We start from the raw sequence: 21,868 nt of genomic DNA on the forward strand, positions 1-21,868 counted from the left end.
GTGAGGGTTTGAGTGCAAGAATCACAGAAGGGTCCTGTCTTCGGAGGACACAGAATGTGCAGTGGGTGAGGTGGATGGAGTCGGAAGAGTTGACAGAAATAGGCCCATGTTGCAGGGTTGTTTCCACAGGAGCCCTACAGGAGACAGGACTGATGTAGGAAAGAGGTTAGCATTCAAGGCTGATGGTCAAGAAAGAAGTCTTGAGACGGCTTTGCTGGCAGGGGTTGATTTTTATTAAAGCACAGGGATACAACCCTTGGGTATAAAGGGCTGATTGCTTGGGTCGTGAGGGGAGGATGACTTTCTGGGATGGCATTGGAGGAGGTCAGGCAAAAGAGAGGTTCTGCAAGAACGAGGCAGGTGGACAGAGGACACCCAGGATACAGTTGGCTTTGCTCTTGTGAAGGGAAGGTGGTTTTTCCTGCTAGGAAGGCATGAATTGAAAGATGGTGCGGAGCTTCCTGGAGGAATGTTACCTTCCTCCTCTCACAGGTCCTACCCAAGGTTTTCCCAGGTTTGAAAAGTGACTCTGTCCTACGGACATTTCCTTCGGCCTCAGCCTCCCTCAGTGTCGTGGAGGGGAGAGAGATGTCAGGGCTTCAGGAAACGGAGATCGGGCCTCTGGCAGGTCACTAGGCTCTCATTAAGCGGGCCTCTTCCTACAGAATCACGAGGACTTTTACAAACCGAGGGAGACTCCAGTCTTGCGGGGTTTTGATCTCCATCTGTGGAGCATCTGTTTTTTCCTTTCCTCAGCTTGAGGGCAGTCAGAGCGCCTGAGGGATGTCCTCTGTATCACAGGTTGGGGGGGCGGTGTGGCATGCCAGCTCCTGCTTGACGCTCAGCTAGCCTTCTCCTCCCTCCTCGTGTGCCCCTGACCAGTGCGGAGCCTTGCGTGGTTAAGGTTGTTGAAGGAGGACGGTCTCATCTTCTGTAGCTTCTTGCTGCTGAATAGGGGCGTAGAGCTGTCCCTCCGCGTGGGTCGTTCCTGGTCAGGTGGGGGAAGCCCAGCTGGGGGAGGCCTCTGCTGTCAGAGTTGTAAAAGGAAGAAGCCGCTGAGTGCAGGGGAGAGCCTCTCCTCCCTAAACCTCTCGCTGCTGCAAAACAAACAGGCTGAGCGGGGCCCGTTTTGTGGGGCCGCTGCCAGTGTTGAGCCCAGCATTGGTCATGGTCCTGTGCCTCGAAGCGACAGGGGCGTTTTTGGTGTGGCACCCTTGGGGAATCCAGCAGGGGTAGGGCTGCTGCCCCTCGAGTTGATCCCAGGGTTGTCAAGGGGCCCTGGCATTGCCGCTTCGTCCTGCATGTGTCATGCTCTGCAGGGTTGCCGGGGACTGCAGGGGACAGCGAGTGGAGGAGAAGCCCCTGCAGCAGACAGGGGAGACGACGGGAATGCTGCTGATGCTGTCCCGCCCAGTCCCAGGTGGCCCAGTCTCCCCACACAATGGACTGTTGTGGGTCCAGGTGGTTGCCTCATGCTCCAAGTGTCCATCATTGGCAGGTCCCGGGCAGCCACCTCTGGGTGTGGGAGCCGACTCAGAGGGTCCTTTCGTCTTGTCCTCGGGGCTCTAGTGCCGTCCTCTGGTGGGCTGCCCAGAAGTCTTCTCTTTGTCCTACGGAGGTCAGGCATAAGAGAGCCGTTCCTGCAGGCGTGTTTCCCTGTGTGTTCATACCAAATCCTCTTCCAGGCCCAAATCAAAGCCACAAGTGGGCCCCCAGGGCCCTCCTGGCTCCTTTTGTCGGAGCACCCCAGGAGCTTTTGGTGCCTCGGGGTGGTGAGCACACTGTCCTGTGGCGCAGCTGTGGAGACAACGGGTAGAGTGGTGTGAGATAGCGAATGGCCTTTGGCCTGGGCCAGGTCTTATCAGACGCCTGTGGGGTTTTGCGGGACGTGTCTTCTGAGGTGTTGAGGTGGAGGTTTCCCTGCAGGACCCATGCATGACCTGAAGAAAGGGGAATTTCCCGTGGGCCCCCTGGGCTGAATGAAGGCTTCACAGCCAGGGTCCCTCAGGCCCTTCCCTGAGCATCCTCCTCCATGATGGGAGAGTCCTCCTCCTGCTGGGCTGTCCCTTCCTTAGCCTCTCTGAGATCCCTAGACGTGCCCTTCTCTGTGGAGGGAGCCTTTGCCCACACGAGTGTTGCAGGTGGCATGGCAAAGAGGACGTGCTCCCAACTCCCACGGGAAGTGAGTTTGCACATTCCACGGGCTGTGGGCAGGTGTTGGGCCAGGTGGGAACAAGCAGGGTGGCCTTTCCCTGGTGAGTCTCCCCTGCCAACTGAGGGATCGAGGAGTCTCTAGAGTATGAAACTCACAAAGCAAAATGGTGCCATGAGGGGACCCACAACCTCCCACGAGGCATCTTGGAGGCTCGGAGGACTGGAGGTGTTGGTCAGATCATATGGGAGTGACCGGGGGACATGACTCAACTGGAGACCGGGCCCGACTCCGTGCCCACAGGGATGCAGCACTGGGAGGGATGAGCTGTCCTGCTCCTGTGAGCCCAGGGGCCTGTCTTGCTTGTTCATTGCTCACGAGCCTGAAGTGGGAGGTGAGGCCACCCCACCACTGTCTCTTCGCGACTAGTGTCGTCCAGGAGGAAGCCATATGCTGACTTTTACAGGGTGGGAGGGCAAGGCTTGAGTCGTGCAGAGGGAGGGGCTCAATGGGGGACATGGAGCGCTTTGCCAGAAGGTCACCGTGCCTAGGCTGCCTGGGGTCCAGTCCCTCCAGGCAGCCAGGGCCCTCCCTCCAAGATCAGCAGCTCCTGGACGACAGCACCCAACCATCACAGGGAGTTGCCTGGATCAGGTGGAGGATCCCCGTGGGATGTTCTCAGGGCTCCCTAGTGCCGCAGGGACTGGGACCTTCCTCTCCTCTCCTCTTTGTGGTCATAGGCTAGGGCAGCACCCCAGGTTTTGTGCGGTTTGCCGAGGTACCCACAACAGGGACGGGGCAAGGAGTGAGAACGTGTGTCCATGTTCACCAGCCCATTTTCCTGCCCGATTCACCCCGTTCCCGAGTCCTCCTCTTCTTCTGCTTCCCTTGTTGTTTGAGCCAAGTCCACAGAACGGAAGCTTCTTGAGAGCTGAGAGCAAGAGCAGAAGTGGGTATGAGCACAGACTCCCTGGCATCAGAGAACCAAGTGGGGACACCCACACCCAGCCTCCCTTCCCGAGGGCCTTCCAGCCGGGTGAGCCATGCCCTGCCGACTCCCAGCCCTCCTCTCTGCTCTGCTGTCCGGGGCTGCTTCCCAGTGCAGCAGTGAGGGGTCAGGGTGATGGTAGGAATCGGGTGAGGAGGGCTGTCTGGGGATTTCAGGCAGCAGTTCCGAGGCAAAGCCTGAGGGCCTGCCTGAGACAATGGCCTCCAGGGTGGGCATCGTCACAGCAGGGAAACGGGAAGAGCTGGGAGGAGGCGCTTATGGACAGAGGAGAGAGAAAGCCCAAGAGATGGAGGTGGAAGTGCATTACAGGCGCAGGGTGGCTCCTTCCATCGGAATCGTCTTCTGTGGAATCCTTCTCCGGATCAGAGAGCAGTGAGGATGCTGGGGTTGGCTCTAAGAGAGAACAAAGGGGAGTTAGTGCAGCTGATGACCCACGGCCTGCTGCTCTGGGGATGCTGGGCTCTGCCCTCATTGGCGTGCTTCCCTAGCTCCGAGTCCTCCCTGGCCTTGGTCGCTTGATCTCCGCAGGGTACAGGGGGGTCTCTGGTTGCCCATTTGCTCTTCCCACCTCCGATTCTCTCCAAGACCCAGAAGCCCGGCTGTGTGATCCTTTCCCCACTGGAGGCTGTCACTGTCCCTTAGACTGCCTCTGTGGGACTTTGTCTTCTTCTGTCCTTGTTCCTGTCCTTCCCTGCTCTCCTTCTTCCTCCTTGTCCTCCTCCATCTCCTCCCCTAGAGATGCTCCATGTCCTTCCCCCTGCCAAGCTCCAGGGGGCAACCAAGGAAAGAGAGGAGATATCCTGGGTCCCCCAGAATCAATCCCCCGATCCGTCTGGGCTGGGCGCAGCTGTCATGGGTCTGGGATTGCTGGGGAAGTGCAGGGAGAGATGGCCCACCACCTACCTCCCCACAGCCCATGTCTGCCCAGGGACTGGAATGACCTTCCCAGGGACGTGTTTCAGGGAACGCAATGCTCTCTGTTTCCCTAAGTGTTACAGAGGTTGAATGGAGACGGGAGCATGGGAAATTGTTCAGGTGCCCTCAGCTGTTCAGGGCAGCACTGGAAAGCATCCAGCTTGTGGTTACTGAAACACAGGATTCCTGCCAGTGCTCCTGCTGAGGCTTGCCGGGAATGGACGGGGTCGGGGTATGTGTAGGGCTCTGGGCAGGCCTGAGGAACGTTTGCCCTTTGGGCATGCCTAGGGAGTGGGGACCATGGGCAGGGCTGTGAGCCAGCGAGGTGGGTTTGTGAGAGCAACCGTGACTCCTTGGCCCTGCTCCCAAGAGGCTCTGTGCTATGCCTTGACGCCAGCTGGTGAGAGGTAGAGTGGACCCGGGGCAGCAAGTGTGTGAAGCAGGACAAGCAGCCCCTTCACACAGGCCCGGGGGACCGGGGCCTGTGACAGGGGTTCTCCAGGGGAGCTGCATGGGGGCATCCTGCCCTTCAGAACACGTCCACAGGTCAGACTCGGCTGGGGTGTGAAGGCTGGCAGAAGGTACGATTTACAGGAGCCTGTGTAGTGAACCTAGGGGAAGTACGCTTTCCCTTCTGCAACTCTGGGCGTCCCCTTGAAGTACAGCAGCTTGGAGAGAACTGGGACAGTTTGGTAGTGGAGGTTATGTGGAGAGAATTTAGACCTGTCTTCCACCTCCTGGCTCAGACCAGAGCGTAGTGTCACGGTTCTCTTGCCCAGGAGAGTGCGGTTGGGGCTGCCAAGTCCTGAGCATGACCAGTTCTGGGCCTGTGCCAAGAAAGATGCAGAATCTCTTGTGCACCATTCCTGGGAGGCTATGAGCAAAGAGGCCAAGCTTTGACATGTGGCAGTGGCTAAGGGAGGCATAAGCAGCTTTGATGGGAAAGATACTTCAAGGATCCGCGCAAGGAGTCGAGTGGTGATGACAAACCCAGCCTACCCTAAAGGCCCGTGGACACCTCGTCTGTTCTTTTCATCCCGAAACCATGACATGAGCAAATCATGCCTGTGCCAGAGCATCCCTTTCCTTGGTGGTTTTTGACCCACCTTCTTCATTCTCCAGAGTGGCAGAGGCAACCCCATGTTCCCGGGAGTCGTGTCCCAGTGTTCCCCTCCCCGGTACCATTCCCTACCTGAAGAGACTTCGTCCTCACTGGTAGAGTATTCCTCGATGCTCTCTACCAGTAGATCTGTAAGAACTGAAAGAGGAGCAATGCTGTTAGGAGAGAAACTGCCTCACCCCTTCATCCCATGTGTGTTGAGATGTCTCTGGGCCATGCAGCATCTGCCTGACCCTTCTGCTGTGCTGTCAGAGGTTCACGGGGCTGGTGGAGCCAGAGCCCTTGGAGGAGACAGGGATTGGAGTTTCATGCCTTCTAATGAGACCAGGAGGCTGCAGCAGTCACCTCAGTGTCACTTCTGCATGCCCATGACCACTGTCCCCTCCCAGCACAACCATTGGAAACTCTAGTCGTTATGGGACTCTTGACGTGTGGCTAGTGGGAGTGAGCAACTGGACGTTTCGTTCCCTTGATGATTTCCGTGTACTGTGCTGAGATAATAAATGACTGTGTATGATGGATCCTAGACAGACTCTTTCCTGTATCACTCAGCACTAGACACCAACCAGGAGCGAGAGACAAGGCCTGCTCTCCCGCGTATTTCTCGGGCATCTGTGGATGGCCTGACAGGGACGTTGATCAAGGGAAGACGTTCTCGGGCTCACACACACCCACCAGGCGTTGCTGGAGGTCTTTGGACCTGAAGAGATTAAGGTGAAGCCCCAGTTCCTAGAATAAATGGGGATCGGATTCCGTGCAGCACTGCTCTAAAGCATACAATGTTCTGCTCTCGGGTCAGAGAAGCTGCTAGAATAGATAAGGGAACCATAAAGGAACACAACAAGCCACGACGTTTCTGAAGATTAAGAAGTCAGTGGTGGGTCTCTAGAAGCTGACCTTCCAATACCTTGGATGACTCCCCTGAGCCAACAGGAGGGTGCTGGCATACAAAGAGGCAGGGGCACCTGGGAGCGGAAGAGATATACCCAAGGAAATGCGCTCATGTTGTCATCACGATGCTTCCCAAGAGTACTGCCCAGAAAACGCATCCTCTTCTGAAACAGTGAACAGAGTGAAAAGGCAGCCCACAGATTGGAGACACCCTTGGCAATCCTTATTTCAGAAAAGGTGTGTTCACTGACATAAAGGAAGAACAACAAAGAAAACCAACCAAACAAAAGAAGACCGGGATTTCACCAAATGAAAGAATTGAGGGTGCCTGGGTGGCTCAGTGGGTTAAGCTGCTGCCTTCGGCTCAGGTCATGATCTCAGGGTCCTGGGATCAAGTCCCACATCGGGCTCTCTGCTCAGCAGGGAGCCTGCTTCCCTCTCTCTCTCTCTCTGCCTGCCTCTCTGCCTACTTGTGATCTTTCTCTGTCAAATAAATAAATAAAATCTTTAAAAAAAAAAGAATCGAGAAAAAGACTGGAATAGCCTGTGCTGCAAAGGGAACGAATGACTCGGGCAGTCAGACAGACATCGTACGAAAAGATGTTCAATGTAAGGCATCGTGAGGGCAATGCGAATCCAAAGGATGCTGAGCTGTGGCATTGTCAGTTAGGGTAGTGAGGACCCAAACCAGGAATTCAAACCCAGGACCCATGTTGGAAGGAGGCAGAAAATTAGAGACGTTGTATGCAATTCGTGGAATGCAGGTGGTGCAACTACCCTGGAAAAGCCCGTTGAGTGTCCTCGGAGAGCAGCAAAAGGTACTCCCGTGGATCCTGTGCATGCAAGTGAGAAAAAGAGATGTTGGAAAATCAGATTCTGTTCCAATACATGTTTCTCATGAGAGAAAGTCTTGTTGTCTGCCAAAGAACCCTGAAACCCTGATTTGGCTCTGTTTCCATTCCCAGGCACTGAACTCCCTTGAGTTGTCTATTGGCCCAAACCTTCCGAATCTAACAAGGCCCTCTTGCATGGACAGATGGCCAGCGAAATGGGCGGTGATTGTCCTGTCAACCCTGTTGAGGTTTGAGATTCTCTTTGGCCACCTTGCGATGCACAGTGCACCCTTCGTTCCTGCATGGAACTGGCCCAGATGCCCCCAGTGATGCTCATTCCCTGAAGACCACCTCATTCCCCCTGGGATAGGACACCTTTTGGACCCACCTCCAAGAGCCCCAGCAAGGACCAGTGGTGGGTGTGGGATTTCGCTGGGAGAAGGCCAGTTGCATTCTTAGACACAGTATCTGCAGGGAAATGGTAGATCTCCATGAAGAAACACGGAGTGAATTGGCCCCATCTGTTCCCTGGCCATTGCCCCTTTGTGCGGGTCTTCCCCTAATGGGCTTTTGCACGCGGCTGCCCCAGAAGTCGCCTGCAGAAGGGAGGAAGTGTGTCCCAGCACTCAGTGCTTCCGATGAGGTTGAGAAGACGCATCGTGGGGCCTCTGATGCAGAGACATGTGTGTGTGTGAGTGCAGTGTCAAGAGGGAGGTGCTGTGACCATTCTTGCCCGAGACCTAGCTTGGCGGGAGAGCCCCATGGACGCTGACTCAGTAGCAGGGAGACACTTGTGTCTTTGGGGCACAGTCTAGCCCTTCCTAGTTAGCGACGGGATTTGTTTTCTGGGGGAATTGATGTGTATTTGCAAGGAAAGAACACCTCTTTCAATTGTAGGTGTTGAAGAGTTTTCCCATGAATGGACGTTCCTGACGTGACAGTGATGGGAAATGTCCCTGACAACGTGGACACCATTAATCGGCATTTTGAGGGGACCAGACATGTTCGAGAGTGCAGCATTCACCCACCTGATACACACACACCAACCCTGAGAATCACAGCACATGGATTCCCATGGAAACAGACCACGTGCCCAGCACCCGATCCTACAGCACCTAAGAGCAGCAGGGTAGCTTCCGGAGCCAGGATCACGAGGCCTGGGGTCTCAGTCCAGAACATGACCCTTAGTCTCTTTGCAACAGGATCTGGATTCTGGGTGGCTCTCAAGATGGAGTCTGCAAGGAAGCCCCACCTTGCCCATTGTCCAGGTTGCTCAAAAGCAATGAGTGACTCTAGAGGACAGCATACTTACCACTAAGCTCCCTTTCCAGCAGGGCCACCTGCGATTTCAGAAAAGAAAACATGATGAACATCAAGTCCTGCCTCGTCCTGTGTGCATAGCTCTTTTGGTCTCTTGGTGATGGGCAGGGTCATGGGCAGTGATATGAAATCCACCTAGAGGTCGCATGCCCTGGGTCCATTAGGTGGCATGGTGGTTTCAGTAGCACCCGTGAAAAAGGTCACGACCCTGTGGACTGTAACTGAACCTGCTGTTTCCTGCAGGGTCTTTGGAATGGGGTGTCCCTGGATAAGAGTCGCTCCCTCAAGAATAGTCCCACCAAGGACATTGTACGTGCTGAGGTGTTTGGATCTGATTGCGAGTATCAGGCCATCAAGGGATGCTGTACCTCACCTGAAGAAAGGCTAACTTACCACCTTGGTGAACAATGGGACCTCTGCCTCTGTGCTGTCCACGTCAAGGTCATCGTACAGGCTAGCCAGGGGATCTGAGTGGATACACACAGAGAATGTCGGGACCCCTATGGGGCTCTTTGGGAATTGCTCGGGGAGCTTTGCTTGGCGTGCACGTGTGGACAAGTGTGTGGAGGTGGGGAGCTCATAAGTATGGACTGAGCTGCAGTGGGCCCTTCCTGGATGGAGGATGAAAGGTCCTGGAGAGGAGCAGGGATGTGAATAGAAACTCTGGCTCCTGTTGGAGCTACAGGGCCTGGAGTAGCTGTGAAATAGTCCATCTCCAAGGCACACCTACTGCCTGCCTCCAAACCTGCACCACCTAAGAGCAGCGCAGTAGTTTCCGGGGACAGGGCCATGAAGCCACGGGTCTTTCCCCAGAAAATCCCTTTCCTTTACTCTGACCCTTCTTCTCAGTCCCGCCGAACCTGGAATCAGGGTGGTTCTCATCGTGCCTGCGAAGAAGCCCCGACCTTGGCCGTTTTCCAGGTTGTTGCAAACAAGTGAGTGACTCTAGAGTACAGAATACTTATTGCCATCCCCTTCCATCAGGGACACCTGTGATTTCAGAAAAGAAAACAGTATGAACATCAAATCAGGCTTTGTCCTGTTTGCATGGCTATTTTGTTCCCTGGGGGACCAGAGGAAGCCAGATGGGGAAGTGTGCTAGAGGCCCGTGAGCCCCAAAGTATGACAAGAGCAAAATGAATTGTCCACAGATGCTCCCAGTCTTCCGAGAGGTCCCACGTTCCGGGTCCCACTGCACAAAATAGGTGCCAAGGAGGAATAGCTGCTACCCATACTAAAGCTCCCTGCCCTCCAGATGGTAGGTGATCCTGCTGTGGTTGTCCCCGCCCCCCTGCAATGCCTTCGGGGTTAGGTAGCATTTGGTAACAGATTGTCTCTCAAACTTCTCCCTACCCTGTCAATTGTGCATGCTGAGATTTTTTTTTATGTAACCTTGACTTAAAAAGCCAGGAGAATTTTGTGTCTCCCCCAAAGAAAGGCCAGCGTACCACTCTGGTGTAAAATGGGGCGTCATCCTCTGTCATTCCTGTTGAACGTTCACCCACCTGTCCATCCAGCCAAGCTAGGGAGAGATCCACAGAATGGTCAGTCCAATGGTGGGGCTCGGCAGGAAGAGCTCAGGGAGTTTCGCTTGGGGTGGGCGTGCCCGGGAGTGTATGAGGACTTTGGGTTGCGTGGGTATGGATTGAGTAAGCTGCTGCTGCATCGAGAGAGATCAGGGCAAAGAGCAGGAATGGAGGGAGAAATACTGACTCTGAACTCGAGCTACAGGGAATGGAATCAGGGTGACCTCCTCAAGCCGAAAGAGGGTAAACACTGAGACACACGGTCCGTTGCACAGACGGGCAAGCTCCTCCAGCCAGCGACTGTGTCGTGGTCATTGTCAAGACCGATTCGTGGCCGCTCCCACCTATCTCTCACCTCTACTAGGAGATTGTATTTCTGCAGAAGAATGCTGTCTGGCAGGGTTGCATTCAATGCAAGCACAAGTACCCTAGAGGTTTCTCTTTGTCCCTGAGTCATGCAGGGTCAGGAAAACCAAAGACCCAGGATTTCTACATACTGACAGCTGACCAGTCCAACAGAGTCCCCATCCACAAGGTGCTGATTCTTCCCAGTCTTCCTTTCCTGTGGCCTGTGGGTGTGTCCTTGGAGTCCGCAGGACCCAGTTTCCCAGGACCCAGTTCCCCCAGTCAGGACCCGGCAAGTTCACGAGAGAGTGGAGGCCTGGTGAGAGAAGGGAACTCTCTAACCTGGCCATGTAGCAGATTGTCAGGAAGTCGGATCGGGCCCCGAGCTAATGATGAAGCTTTCCTGGCTATTGTCATTTGCAAGTGAGCCTTCCCTCTGTGCGTTCAAGATGGGAGCATTTTTGTAAGGCTGGTGGTGATGTTTGGCTCGACTAATGTAGCTTCTGATTCCTTTGTGTTTTCACCCTGTCTGAGAAATGTCCCGAGCTAGGACAGATGTGGGCCCCTTTCTTTCTCCTGATCCGTGTCTGAGGAAAGGGAATCCTGAGCAGCCCTCCAGGTGGAGCTGGGGTCAGCGAGGAATGTGGTGTCCTAACGGGGTGTGTGCACTATGAATGAAGGAGGTTTGGCTTTGGAACGTTGACCCGTGCCCTCAAGTCCATTCAGTGGGAGGTGTCTTCCGGTGAAACGCACACAGTCCACACACCGACATGCCCGGTCCCGTCGAATCGACCCACGTGGAAACAAGCTCCAACCCTCAGTCACACCAAGCACACCGCCCGAATGACCTACTGGTTTTCAGGGACTGTAGCACAGGGTCCTGGTTTTCTGCAGGACACTCCGTTTGTTCAGTCCACCCCAGCTTCCGTTTCGGGAGGAACTTAGAAGGGGGGAAGCTCTCCAGACCAAAGGAGGAGAGAAAGCCCTACCTTGTTCTTCAGCTACATCTGTCTCCCTAAAGGGAGTGATGGGGGAATAGGCATATGGGCCATATCCGGTGACTGCCTCCTGCAGTTGGAGAAATGGAAACCCAGTGAGGATCCCAGCACCCTATGCACACCGTGTGCACACATCTCTGTGCCCTTGGTGTGTGTTGTAAGCAAGCTAGATGGGATGCGGTCATTGCGTCTATGATGCAGAGGAGGAGGAAATGACCTCCCGAAAAGACTCACGCTTGTTATGTCAAAACTCTCCCGTCTCAATCCGCTGTCCATTAATGGTATAAACTCACAGCAGGCTCACAGCACCAAGGACATTGTCTCTATTCTCTGGCATGTCCATGCTCAGATGTTCATGGAAAGAGAAATCAAACACTGGCTGTCCCTCAGAAGCACAAAATGACTTTAGGGAGGTGACCGAGCAACTCAGACATTGAAGCTTCTGCCTTCAGCTCAGGACCTGATCCTAGGGTCCTGGGATGAAGGCCCACATTGGGCACCCTGCTCGAAAGGGGAGCCTGCTTCTTCCTTTCCCTCTGCTACTCCCCCTGATTGCTCTCTCGTGCTCTCTCTGTCTGTCTGTCTCTCTTTCCCCTTCTCTTTCTGTCTTTTAAATAAATAAAAAGTTGAGGAACAATGAGTTTACCTGAAGGAGAGTCGGAGTTTCCTCCTCGGCCCTCAAAGTGGGTAGTAGCTCTTCCATCAGGTCATCGCGGGGAGCTAGGAAGATACAGAGGCACCGTGAGGATACTGGTGAGGCTGTTCAGGAAGTAGGTGGGGAGTTTGGATGGATGAGTGTGAGCGAGTGTGTTTGTGTGGGCACGTAGGAGGTACGGGCTGCATTGCTGCCGGGCCTTGTCCTTGGTGCAGATGGGAAGGGGTGGGAGAGGAGCAGGGAGGAAACACAAAGAGGGTTCTTGTCTTTCTAGCTAAAGTGAGCCTGATCAAAGCCAAATAGCCAGTCCAATACATGTAAAGCCTAAGCTGGCTTCTGTGTGAGGACCGAGTCCCATAACCTCTCCTGACTGACGTGCCACTAAGGTGTCCCACGCTGCTGCTTTGGACATCAGCTCTGGGCCCGGGATCCCCACCTGCTGCGACTATATGCATCATGTCTCTGTAAGATTTTGCATGGCATAAAAAGCAGCCTCGCTTGCCAGGCTGCATTCAACCCTCAGGAAAGGAGCCTAGTATTTTGCTTCACTCATCCTTTCTTTGTCTTTAGAAAATCCCATGTGCAACACTGGAGAGCATGGACATCGGAGCTTCCATAAACAGCCGGCACCATCGATGAGTGTGATAGATTCCTTCCACTGTCCTTGAGCTGTCCCGAGTGTGTGTGTGTGCGTGTTTCCCCTGAAGACAGTGGCTGTCCGAACCCTCCCAGGTGTTCTGACCAGTGGGAAGTTGCTTACACAGAGGAGTCTTGGAGTGTGTGCTGATAGGCTGTAGGCCTGCTTTGCAGGAGATTTGCTCTGGGGATGTTGGGTCCAAAGCTTCCACCCAAGCTTGACCTTGATTTCCTACTGGCCAATGGTGTTTGACTGTGTGCTTAGAGAATCTGAACCTTCCTGAGGCTTAGGGAAATCTTATCAAGTACAGTCAGTTCCCTCCGAAATGCTTTTCTGCCATTGCTCGGTCGTGTGTACACACTGAGACCTGCTATGACCGATGTTGCCCTGTTCTTTCCTCCATGGGTCCACACGCTTTCCATCCATGTGGGCTTGAGCACGAGGATGTGGCTTTTCTCTGTGCACTTGACTCCAGGGACCAGGCTGTAATCTTTGACGTGGGCTTCTAACCTTGCCTTGGCTTCTGTGTCCATGGAAGCCACTGTGTCATGTTGGGTCCTATGGGGGACCATCATAGAATCTAGGTATTTGTGTGTGCACAGATGCTGATGGCCCTTTGCTAGCTAGCACCCATGGTACATCATGACCCCCTGGCTGAGGGACTAACACAGGTGCGTAGGCCAGAGCAACTTTCAGATTGGAACCTGAGCTACAATCTTGGCTTTCCAAGTAGGAGGTCAAAGGTTTGGACCCTTCATCTCCGCACCATGCCCGTCTCAGGAAATCAGAAGGAAACATACTCCAGGTACAGCTGTGGTGAGTAGGGGAAGGGGTATGTAAAGTGTGCCAGGGTGATGAGAGTGTTTTGGAAGGGGGACACTGATTGTGATGGAAGTGTGAGAAAGATCTCCTGGGAAAGGCACACAATCATGTTCACAAGCATAATGCATGGGGACACACACCCACACACACACCCACGCACACAGGGCCTTCATCCTACGTGCACACAGATCACTCCTTCCGTTTGGACGAGTTCTTCCAGACCCTGTTCGACATGGTGACCGTGCCTCACCGGACAGTCTCAGTCAGTATCCCCCAACCCATGTTCCTTGTTGGAACCCAGAATCAGGGGACAGGCTTCTTTTTACTCTAGATTTCCTCCCAGAGCCCGATGCTCTTAAATACAAACAGCTGTCCTTGCTCCCAGCGTCTACCTGTGATTGGGGAAAAGGAAACACAGTGAGGATCCTAGCATCCTGTCCACTGTTGGGCCAGCTCTTTGGTATGGGGAGGACTTCAGGCAGTTAATTGGATGAGGGCCCGTGTTTGAGTCCATGTCCCCCCACCCGAGTTCAGGAGGACCGTTTGAATGATGCTGGAGCATCATTCAATCTCCGAAGTCCATTCTGATCAACAGACAGAACGTTCTCTTTCAAAGAGAAACCTTTTCTGCTGAAGAAGGTGTTTGATCCCATGGAGTTTGTAACTGAGGCTGTCCTGGATCCCATAGAGTTTGTAACTGAGGCTGTCCTGTGTCATCACCCTTTTTGGGTCCACTATGCGTAAGAGGTCAGACCCAGCATTCTTCTACGAGTGGAGGCTGCTGCCCCCTTCTCCTGGGAGGTAAAGTGCCCGATGCTCATCAAACTCCACTGATGGAAGAAATCAAGGAAGCACCATTTCTGTCTCTGAGAAAGAGAGGTGAGCTTACCTCAGGGAGAGCTGGGGGACCTTCCTTTGTCTATCCCCTAGGAAGGTCATTGGACTGGCCCACCACCCGGTCTAGGAGAACAGAGAGGAACTGTCAGGACGTTGGCTGCACTACTCAGGAATGACTTGGGGAGTTAAGTCTGCTGGATGTGGATGCAGGGCCAGAAGGAATGGACGTGAAAGGTGACAAAGCAAGGCCTAACTGGCCAGTGGGTCAACAGTGGTGGACACAGTGGTGGACACAGTACACAGTGGTGTACACAGAAACACAGAGGAGGGGAGCAGGATGGAAAAGGGAAATGGGGCCTTGGCTTTCCAACAGAGGGGATGTCATCAGTGGGAACTCATCAGCGTCTGTCTGGGAAACACTCAAGACACCCTGGGTTTTAGGACTTAGTCCCCTGAGCCCTCCTGCCCACTGTGAAGCCAAGCCAGCTTGCCACTTCTTCAGCTGGTCATGGGGCCTGTTCAGTTGTCTTCCATGCACCTCTGCTGTGTGACCCTATCAGTCCTCTATCGTGCCTTGGAGGAGTGGGTTTTTCGGTGACGGAATCCAAGTACTGGGGACGGTTGTACTTGTTAGTACGCGTCCGTTCAGTGACACTGCTGACATCCGTGATGCTTTGTAGACTGCACTGCCATCTACAGGGAAAACGTTGCCATCCTATCTCATGGAACCTCTGTACCCGTGACATGACCGGCCCTCCCCCTTTCCTCCCTGCACCGTCCCTTTCACTTTCTGGGTCTATGAATGTCCCTACTCGAGTGTCCTCAGAGCCTGGGATCGTGTAGTGTACCTCTTTCCTTGTGTGCTTGCTTTCAAAATGCATGTTAGGTTTCTAGGGTCCATCTGTTTCGTAAAATATTGGAAACGTTTGTTTCTTCTTACGTCTGAATTGCACTACATGATGTGTATGGATGCCATTGAATGTGTTCTTTCCTCCCATGATGGATTTGGGGGAAGTGCCTGTCTGGGGCCAATTTGTGGAGAAATGAGATATTTTTGTAATATTAAATTGTCCAAGCCATGAATACATGAATATAGTGCATTCATTTATTTAGGTATTCTTTGTTTTGTTTGTTTGTTTGTTTTCTCAATAATACCTTATACATTTCTGGAAAATAGTCTTGTTTTTCCCATTAACCAATTTTTAGTGTATGACATGAACTTTGATTAGCTGTATGTTTTGATAACCTGGGAATGATATGTCTCTCTTTCTTGCTATATTTTCCACAGTGGTCTGTCGGGAGCCAGTACAGGAGGCCTACTCTAAGAGCTGTAAGGAACTGAATACGATTGGCTGTTCATTTAGGTCCACTCACGCGGGAGGTGCATGAGCACTGCATTCTGATTGGTTAACACTGCCTGCATAAAAACGCATGCACCGAGGGTAAAGGGGGAGGAAGAAAAAGCGATTAAAGAAGAAGGTTCGCCACTACGTGAGTCTCCGAGTCGTTCTTGCGGGCCGAGAGCGACAAGTGGTGCCAAAACCCTGGATTCTCATCATGAGAGATGCATGGAGTTGGCGACGATCAGGTAAGGAGTGCACCTATTTCTGTCTAGTGAGCGACAGGGAAAGTTCCTAGGATAAGGACGAGAGTAAAGCTTTCCAGGATGGGAAATGAGATGGCTTCATATAAAATGTTGGGGCCGCTAACTGACATTCTTAAAGCAAATGGGACCCCTTTGTAAAATAAGAAGGCTCGCTTATTTCTAAAAGAAGTGGGTCAAACCGCTCCATGGTTTTTAGGGGAGGGATTGCTTAATATTCCCCAATGGGAATATCTAGGGGAGGACCTCAGGCGCAACCCGCGCACTATGCCGGGAACTCTCGCTGTTTGGTCCTTAGTGAAGGTCTGCTTACAATCATCCCGCGAACCCATACGCAAGGCGGTTCTACAGGGAGGAGAGATCTTAGAACAGGTAAAAGAGGAGTCTTGCAAAGGATCCTGGAGAGATTCCAGTTCTGAAAGTGAAAGCTCAGAAGAAAGCTCGGAGGAGGAAAACGCCCGTCCGGGTGATAAGAGAAAAGTGACGGGAGGGGGTCCCTCCGATGATCAGAGAGTAGAAGAAGTGAAAAGAGAGCTTGCAAAAAAGGAGGAGGAACTAAAAAAGGCTATGGCACAGCTCAAAATGCAGGGGGAAGTTATGGCGCAGCTGAAATTAAAAGTGAAAGAAGGAGCCATGGCGCAGTTACAAACAAAGGAAGTGGTAGATAACTTAGATCTTATGCCCACGCGCCCAGCCCCAACAGCGCCACCTTATGAGGGGCCTCCTCCATATAAACCTTGCTGCACCAAGGCCTGCTATTGTGCCAGCTGCACCGCACAGAATTGGAGAGAAGTATTAGGTCCAGAAAAAGGGTTTTTCCCCGTCATGAAAGATCAACATCAGCAAAGATATCATCAGACCCTAGACTTTAAACTCGTAAAGCAGTTGAAGGAAGCAGTTATGTCCTATGGGCCTCAGGCTGCTTTTATGGTTTCTTTGGTTGAAACGCTTGGTAGCCTTTACCTCACTCCTGAAGACTGGAGTAACTTGGCTAGAGCAGTTTTATCTGGTGGGCAAAATTTAGATTGGAAGATTCAGAATCAGGACAATTGCCAGGACACGGCGCGAAGAAATGCAGCAGCAGGTAACCCACAGTGGAACCTAGACATGTTAACACTTGCGGGACAATATTTTGGGTCACAGGCACAAAGTAATTATCCGCCAGGGGTATATCACCAGATAGCAACCGCAGCTTTGAGGGCATGGAAGACGTTAAGGGGTGCTGGAGATTTGCAAGGACAGTTATCCAAAGTGCTACAAGGGCCGAATGAGCCCTATGCAGATTTTGTGGACAGGTTGATACAAACAGCTGGTAGGATGTTTGGGGACGTAGACCAGGCTATGCCCCTAGTTAAACAATTGGCTTTTGAAAATGCCAATAAATGATGCCGAGAAGCCATTAGACCCTGGAAAGCGAAAGACTTGTCAGCGTATATCAAGGTCTGCAGGAATATCACAGGACCTCTAGTTCAGGGCCAGGTCATGGCTGCTGCTTTTGCACAAGCGTTGCAAGGTGCAAATGGGGCTAGGACCAAAGGGTGTTTCTTATGTGGGCAAGAAGGTCATATGAAAAAGGACTGCCCACAGCGCAACAGCCAGGCACGAGGAGGAAGACAGAGTCAACCAGTCCAATTTGTGAAGGCGGAAGAGGCGCATCCAAATAAAGGTTATGGAGGACCGAAACCAAAGCTATGCCCCAGATGTAGAAAGGGGAATCACTGGGCTAGCGATTGCCACTCAGTCACTGATATGGACGGAAATGGGCTGCCACCAAATAATTGAGGGAGTTCAAAAAACGGGAAGCAGGGCCTTTCCCCCCGGGGCCCGAACCAAATGTACGGGGCGGTCATGGCGCTGCCGCAGAAGGCGAGACAGATGTTTCCCCCTACGGACCCAGAAGAGCCACCACAGGCTCAGCAGGACTTGACCTGCGTGCCACCACCCGAATGGTCTTAACCCCTGAAATGGGTGTGCAGGCGGTGCCCTCGGATTTCCATGGGGGCCCGCCAGAGGGCACTGTGGGATTACTTCTGGGTAGAAGTTCCACCATTCTTAAAGGTCTCATTATCCACCCAGGGGTTATTGACCCAGATTTTTCAGGGGAAGTAAAAATTTTAGTTTCCTCTCCAAGAGGCATCACCATTATCAACCCTGGGAATAGGATTGCTCAACTCCTAATCCTGCCCAGCCACCATGACAGATATAAGTCTACAGGAAGGTTGCGAGATGGAGGGCTTGGATCAACAGGAAATGATTTGATGTGTCTGACTATGGATATGAGCAACAGGCCATGACAGTCTTAAAAATAAGAGGAAAACCCTTCTGGGGGCTATTAGATACAGGGGCAGACAAAAGTATTATAAATTTAGCTGATTGGCCAAAACAATGGCCCCTTGTCAAGGCCAATCAAACATTAAGAGGACTAGGAATTGCTCACAGCCCAGATGTCAGTGCAGCATCTTTAGATTGGGAAGAGGATGAGGGTCATAAAGGAGTCTTTCAGCCATATGTTTGTTCTCTCCCTGTAACCCTTTGGGGACGAGATGTGTTAGAGCAAATGAATATAGTATTAACTACTGAGAATCATTATAGTGAAAATGCAAGAAACATGATGAAAGCCATGGGATATGTTCCAGGCCGAGGTCTCAGGCCCAAGGGACAAGGGACCCCTAACCCAACACCCATGGGAGGTCAGGGTATTTCCCAGCGGCCACTGAGGCAATAAAAATAGATTGGAAGGAAAGTACTCCACGGTGGGTGCCTCAGTGGCCGTTAACTACAGAAAAACTGAGGGCTGCTAGACAATTAGTTAGAGAGCAAGTTGAGGCAGGGCATTTACGTGAATCAAGATCCCCATGGAACACCCCTATATTTGTGGTAAAGAAAAAGTCAGGCAAATGGAGATTATTACATGATCTGAGACAGATAAATAATCAGATGCAAATAATGGGGCCTGTTCAGCTAGGCCTCCCCGTTGTTACTGCCCTGCCCAGAGATTGGCCTTCTATTGTTATAGATATTAAAAATTGCTTTTTCTCTATCCTGATCCATCCGGACGACATGAAGAGGTTTGCTTTTACCTTGCCAGCTGTTAATCATTCTGAGCCTGACCAACGGTATGAATGGACAGTGCTCCCTCAGGGTATGGCTAATAGTCCCACTATGTGTCAGCTCTATGTGGGCAAGGATCTTTTGCCAGTACGGAATAAGTTCTCAGATGTTTGCTGCTACCATTATATGGATGATATTCTAATCTGTCATAGCAATACATTGGTTCTCACCTCAGCATTCACCTTTCTGCAGCAACAGTTAGCGATGTGGGGGCTAATTGTTGCTCCTGAGAAAATACAAACAGCAAATTTAAAGGACTATCTGGGCCTACAACTCACTGACTCCACAGTAAAGCCTCAAAAGGTTCAAATTCGCAGAGATCATTTAAAGACCTTAAATGATTTCCAAAAACTCCTGGGGGATATCAATTGGATTCGTCCCTATCTGAAACTGACAAATGCAGAATTAAAACCATTATTTGATATTTTGCCAGGAGACTCCAAATTAGACTCTCCACGGGCGTTCACGCCCGAGGCTATAAAGGCACTACAATTGGTTGAGGAAAGATTGGCTTTGACTACAGCAGATAGGTGCGATCTAGACAAACCAATTTATGCAGTTGTTGTACCATCCCCAGGTTCGCCCACAGGAGTACTATGGCAAGGTGGGCCTCTTCAGTGGGTGTATTTACATAATAGTCTTGCCCGAATCATCACCCCTTATCCCATTGCTGTGGCAATAACGGCAGGCAAAGTCATCAAGACTGGCATACGAGTTCTCCGGAAGCTACCCAACTCATGCATAGTCCCCTATGACAAGAGCCAGCTATCCACCCTTGTGAACACTATAGATGAGTGGTCCATCCTGGCGACATCCTATCCCATACCGTTTGACAATCATTATCCATTGCATCCATTGATTGAGTTCTGTAAAGATACACATCATATCTGGCCAAAAATTTGCAAATCAGAGCCCTTGGCCTATGCCATCACTATATTCACTGATGCCAGTAAGAAAGGAACAGGCGCTTATGTGGTTCAGGGAAAAGTCATAACAGCGGTAGTACCAGGTGAATCGGCACAGTGAACAGAACTATTAATCATTATGCTGGTTCTACAAAGGTTTCACAATCAAAACATCAATATATATTCAGATAGTAAGTATGCAGTACTAGTCGTTAGGCAGATAGAGACAGCAATTTTTTCAGCAAGCCAATCACCTATAGCCTCCCTAATAAAAAACCTCCAAGAAACGGTGCTGGCAAGGCCAGCCCCCTTTTATATTGGGCATGTAAGGGCTCATTCTGAGCTACCTGGACCAGTAGCATCTGGAAATAGAATAATAGATAATAATGCAAGGTTTGAATTCTGTGGAGCAATAGAAGAAGCAAAAGATTATCACAGGAAATGGCATGTGAATTCATTAACGCTAAAAACAAGATTCACTATATCAAGAGCAGAGGCCCGTGACATTGTAAAAAGCTGTGGCAACTGTTGTGTTCATCTTCCGACGCCTTCCTTGGGTGTAAACCCTAAAGGCCTTATGCCCAACCATCTTTGGCAAATGGATGTAACTCATGTGCCCTCGTTTGGTCAACAACAATACTTACACCTTACCATCGATACTTGCTCCGGAATCATCATGGCTACCCCTTTAAGGGGTGAAAATGTAAAAAATGTAATGAGCCACTGCCTACGGAGCTTTGCGTGCTGGGGAATACCTAAAAGTCTGAAAACAGATAATGCCCCGGCCTATACCTCAAATACCTTTAAAAATTTTCTAGCATGCTATAATATCCAACACAGCACTGGCATACCATATAATCCCCTAGGTCAAGGAATTGTAGAACGAGCACACCTAACATGGAAAACTACCCTACAAAAAATAAAAAAGGGGGGAATAGGGGAGAGCTACTCAACACCTAATGACCTCACAAACCTTGTAAATTTTATTTTAAATTTTTTAACGCTAGATCAAGATGGTCTCTCTGCAGCAGAGAGACACTGGGGGCAACAAAAGCATACGCAAGCAATGGTAAAATGGAAAGATATACTTACGGGCCTATGGAAAGGCCCAGACCCGGTGCTTCGATGGCACCGAGGATCTCTTTGTGTTTTCCCACAGGATGCGCCATCACCCATCTGGGTGCCAGAGAGGCTCACGAGATTGGTGGCCATGGAGCCCATGGATCCTGTGGATGACGTCATCTAGTCTCTCTTGTGAACCCCGACAACCTGCCGGTGCTGCTTTGACATAAACGAGACTTTGGAATAACAGCAGCCATTATTGCAGCTATCGCAGCATCCGCTGCCGCTGCTACTGCTGCCGTGGTAGCGTTGACAACCTCGGTACAGACAGCCGCCACGCTCAACAATGTCACAGGAATGGTCGCTGAAGCATTGGCTACGCAAGAACAAATTAACAGACATTTGCATGCAGGGATCCTTATTGTAAATCAAAGGGTTGATCTTGTACAGGAACAACTTGATATCCTAGAGTCAATTGTGTCGATAGGATGCATACATAATATGGCCGGACTTTGTATCACCCCTATAGCTCATAACAACTTATCCTTAGCAGCTAACCTCTCTAGACAGTTAGGAAATATGATTAATGGTACCTGGAACCGTCAATTTCAAAATTTAACTAGGCAATTACGAGCTCAAATTATATCCATATATTCTACCAAAGTAACTATTGCACCTGTTAGTGAGTGGAAAAAAAAAAATGTTACAGCAATCTGTTTTGTTCCTCAAACAGTGGGCCGGACTTGGTGCCATGGCTGTTCTCTTAATCACAGCTAACGTACTAATGTTACGTTGGGTGTGTGGCCGTGTCCGTCGCAATCAATGACAATAACACCTCATGGTTCAAGTCATGATGGCTCTTGAAGCTGGTACCTCCCCGCAGATATGGCTAAGTATGCTAGATCGGTAGTCAAAGACCGGTAAGACTGATCCCACACCATAGCAACCTAAGACAGGGGCTCTTCGACCAGGGAGAGTACCCGATGACGGGTAAGCATGTGTGCTGAGGATTGGCAACCTAAGACAGGCACGATCTCAGCCATTATAAATAAATAAAAAAGGGGGAGATGTCGGGAGCCAGTACAGGAGGCCTACTCTAAGAGCTGTAAGGGACTGAATATGATTGG

The 21,868-nt window shown here is 51.4% G+C and overlaps 2 long non-coding RNA genes across 3 annotated transcripts in view; one reads left to right on the forward strand and one right to left on the reverse strand.

The window, feature by feature from the left end:
• The window catches only part of LOC309859817, a 31,532-nt gene extending 16,036 nt beyond the window's left edge, over positions 1–15,496 (forward strand). Inside the window, exon 4 of one of the 2 annotated variants that reach the window (XR_014308938.1) lies at positions 15,349–15,496. This is a non-coding gene — a long non-coding RNA (uncharacterized lncRNA). Of the gene's footprint in view, positions 1–7,817; positions 7,881–15,348 lie in introns of those variants that run through there. The other variant, XR_014308939.1, reaches the window with a different exon arrangement.
• On the reverse strand, positions 5,268–8,814 carry LOC309859828. Its single transcript, XR_014308952.1, has 3 exons — positions 8,634–8,814; positions 8,233–8,260; positions 5,268–5,334 (listed from the first exon to the last, which is right to left on the reverse strand). It is a non-coding gene; the product is annotated as an uncharacterized lncRNA (long non-coding RNA).
• Positions 15,497–21,868: the final 6,372 nt, after the last annotated feature.

Source organism: Mustela nivalis (genome assembly GCF_964662115.1).
Source record: "Mustela nivalis genome assembly, chromosome: 2".
NCBI lineage: Eukaryota > Metazoa > Chordata > Mammalia > Carnivora > Mustelidae > Mustela > Mustela nivalis.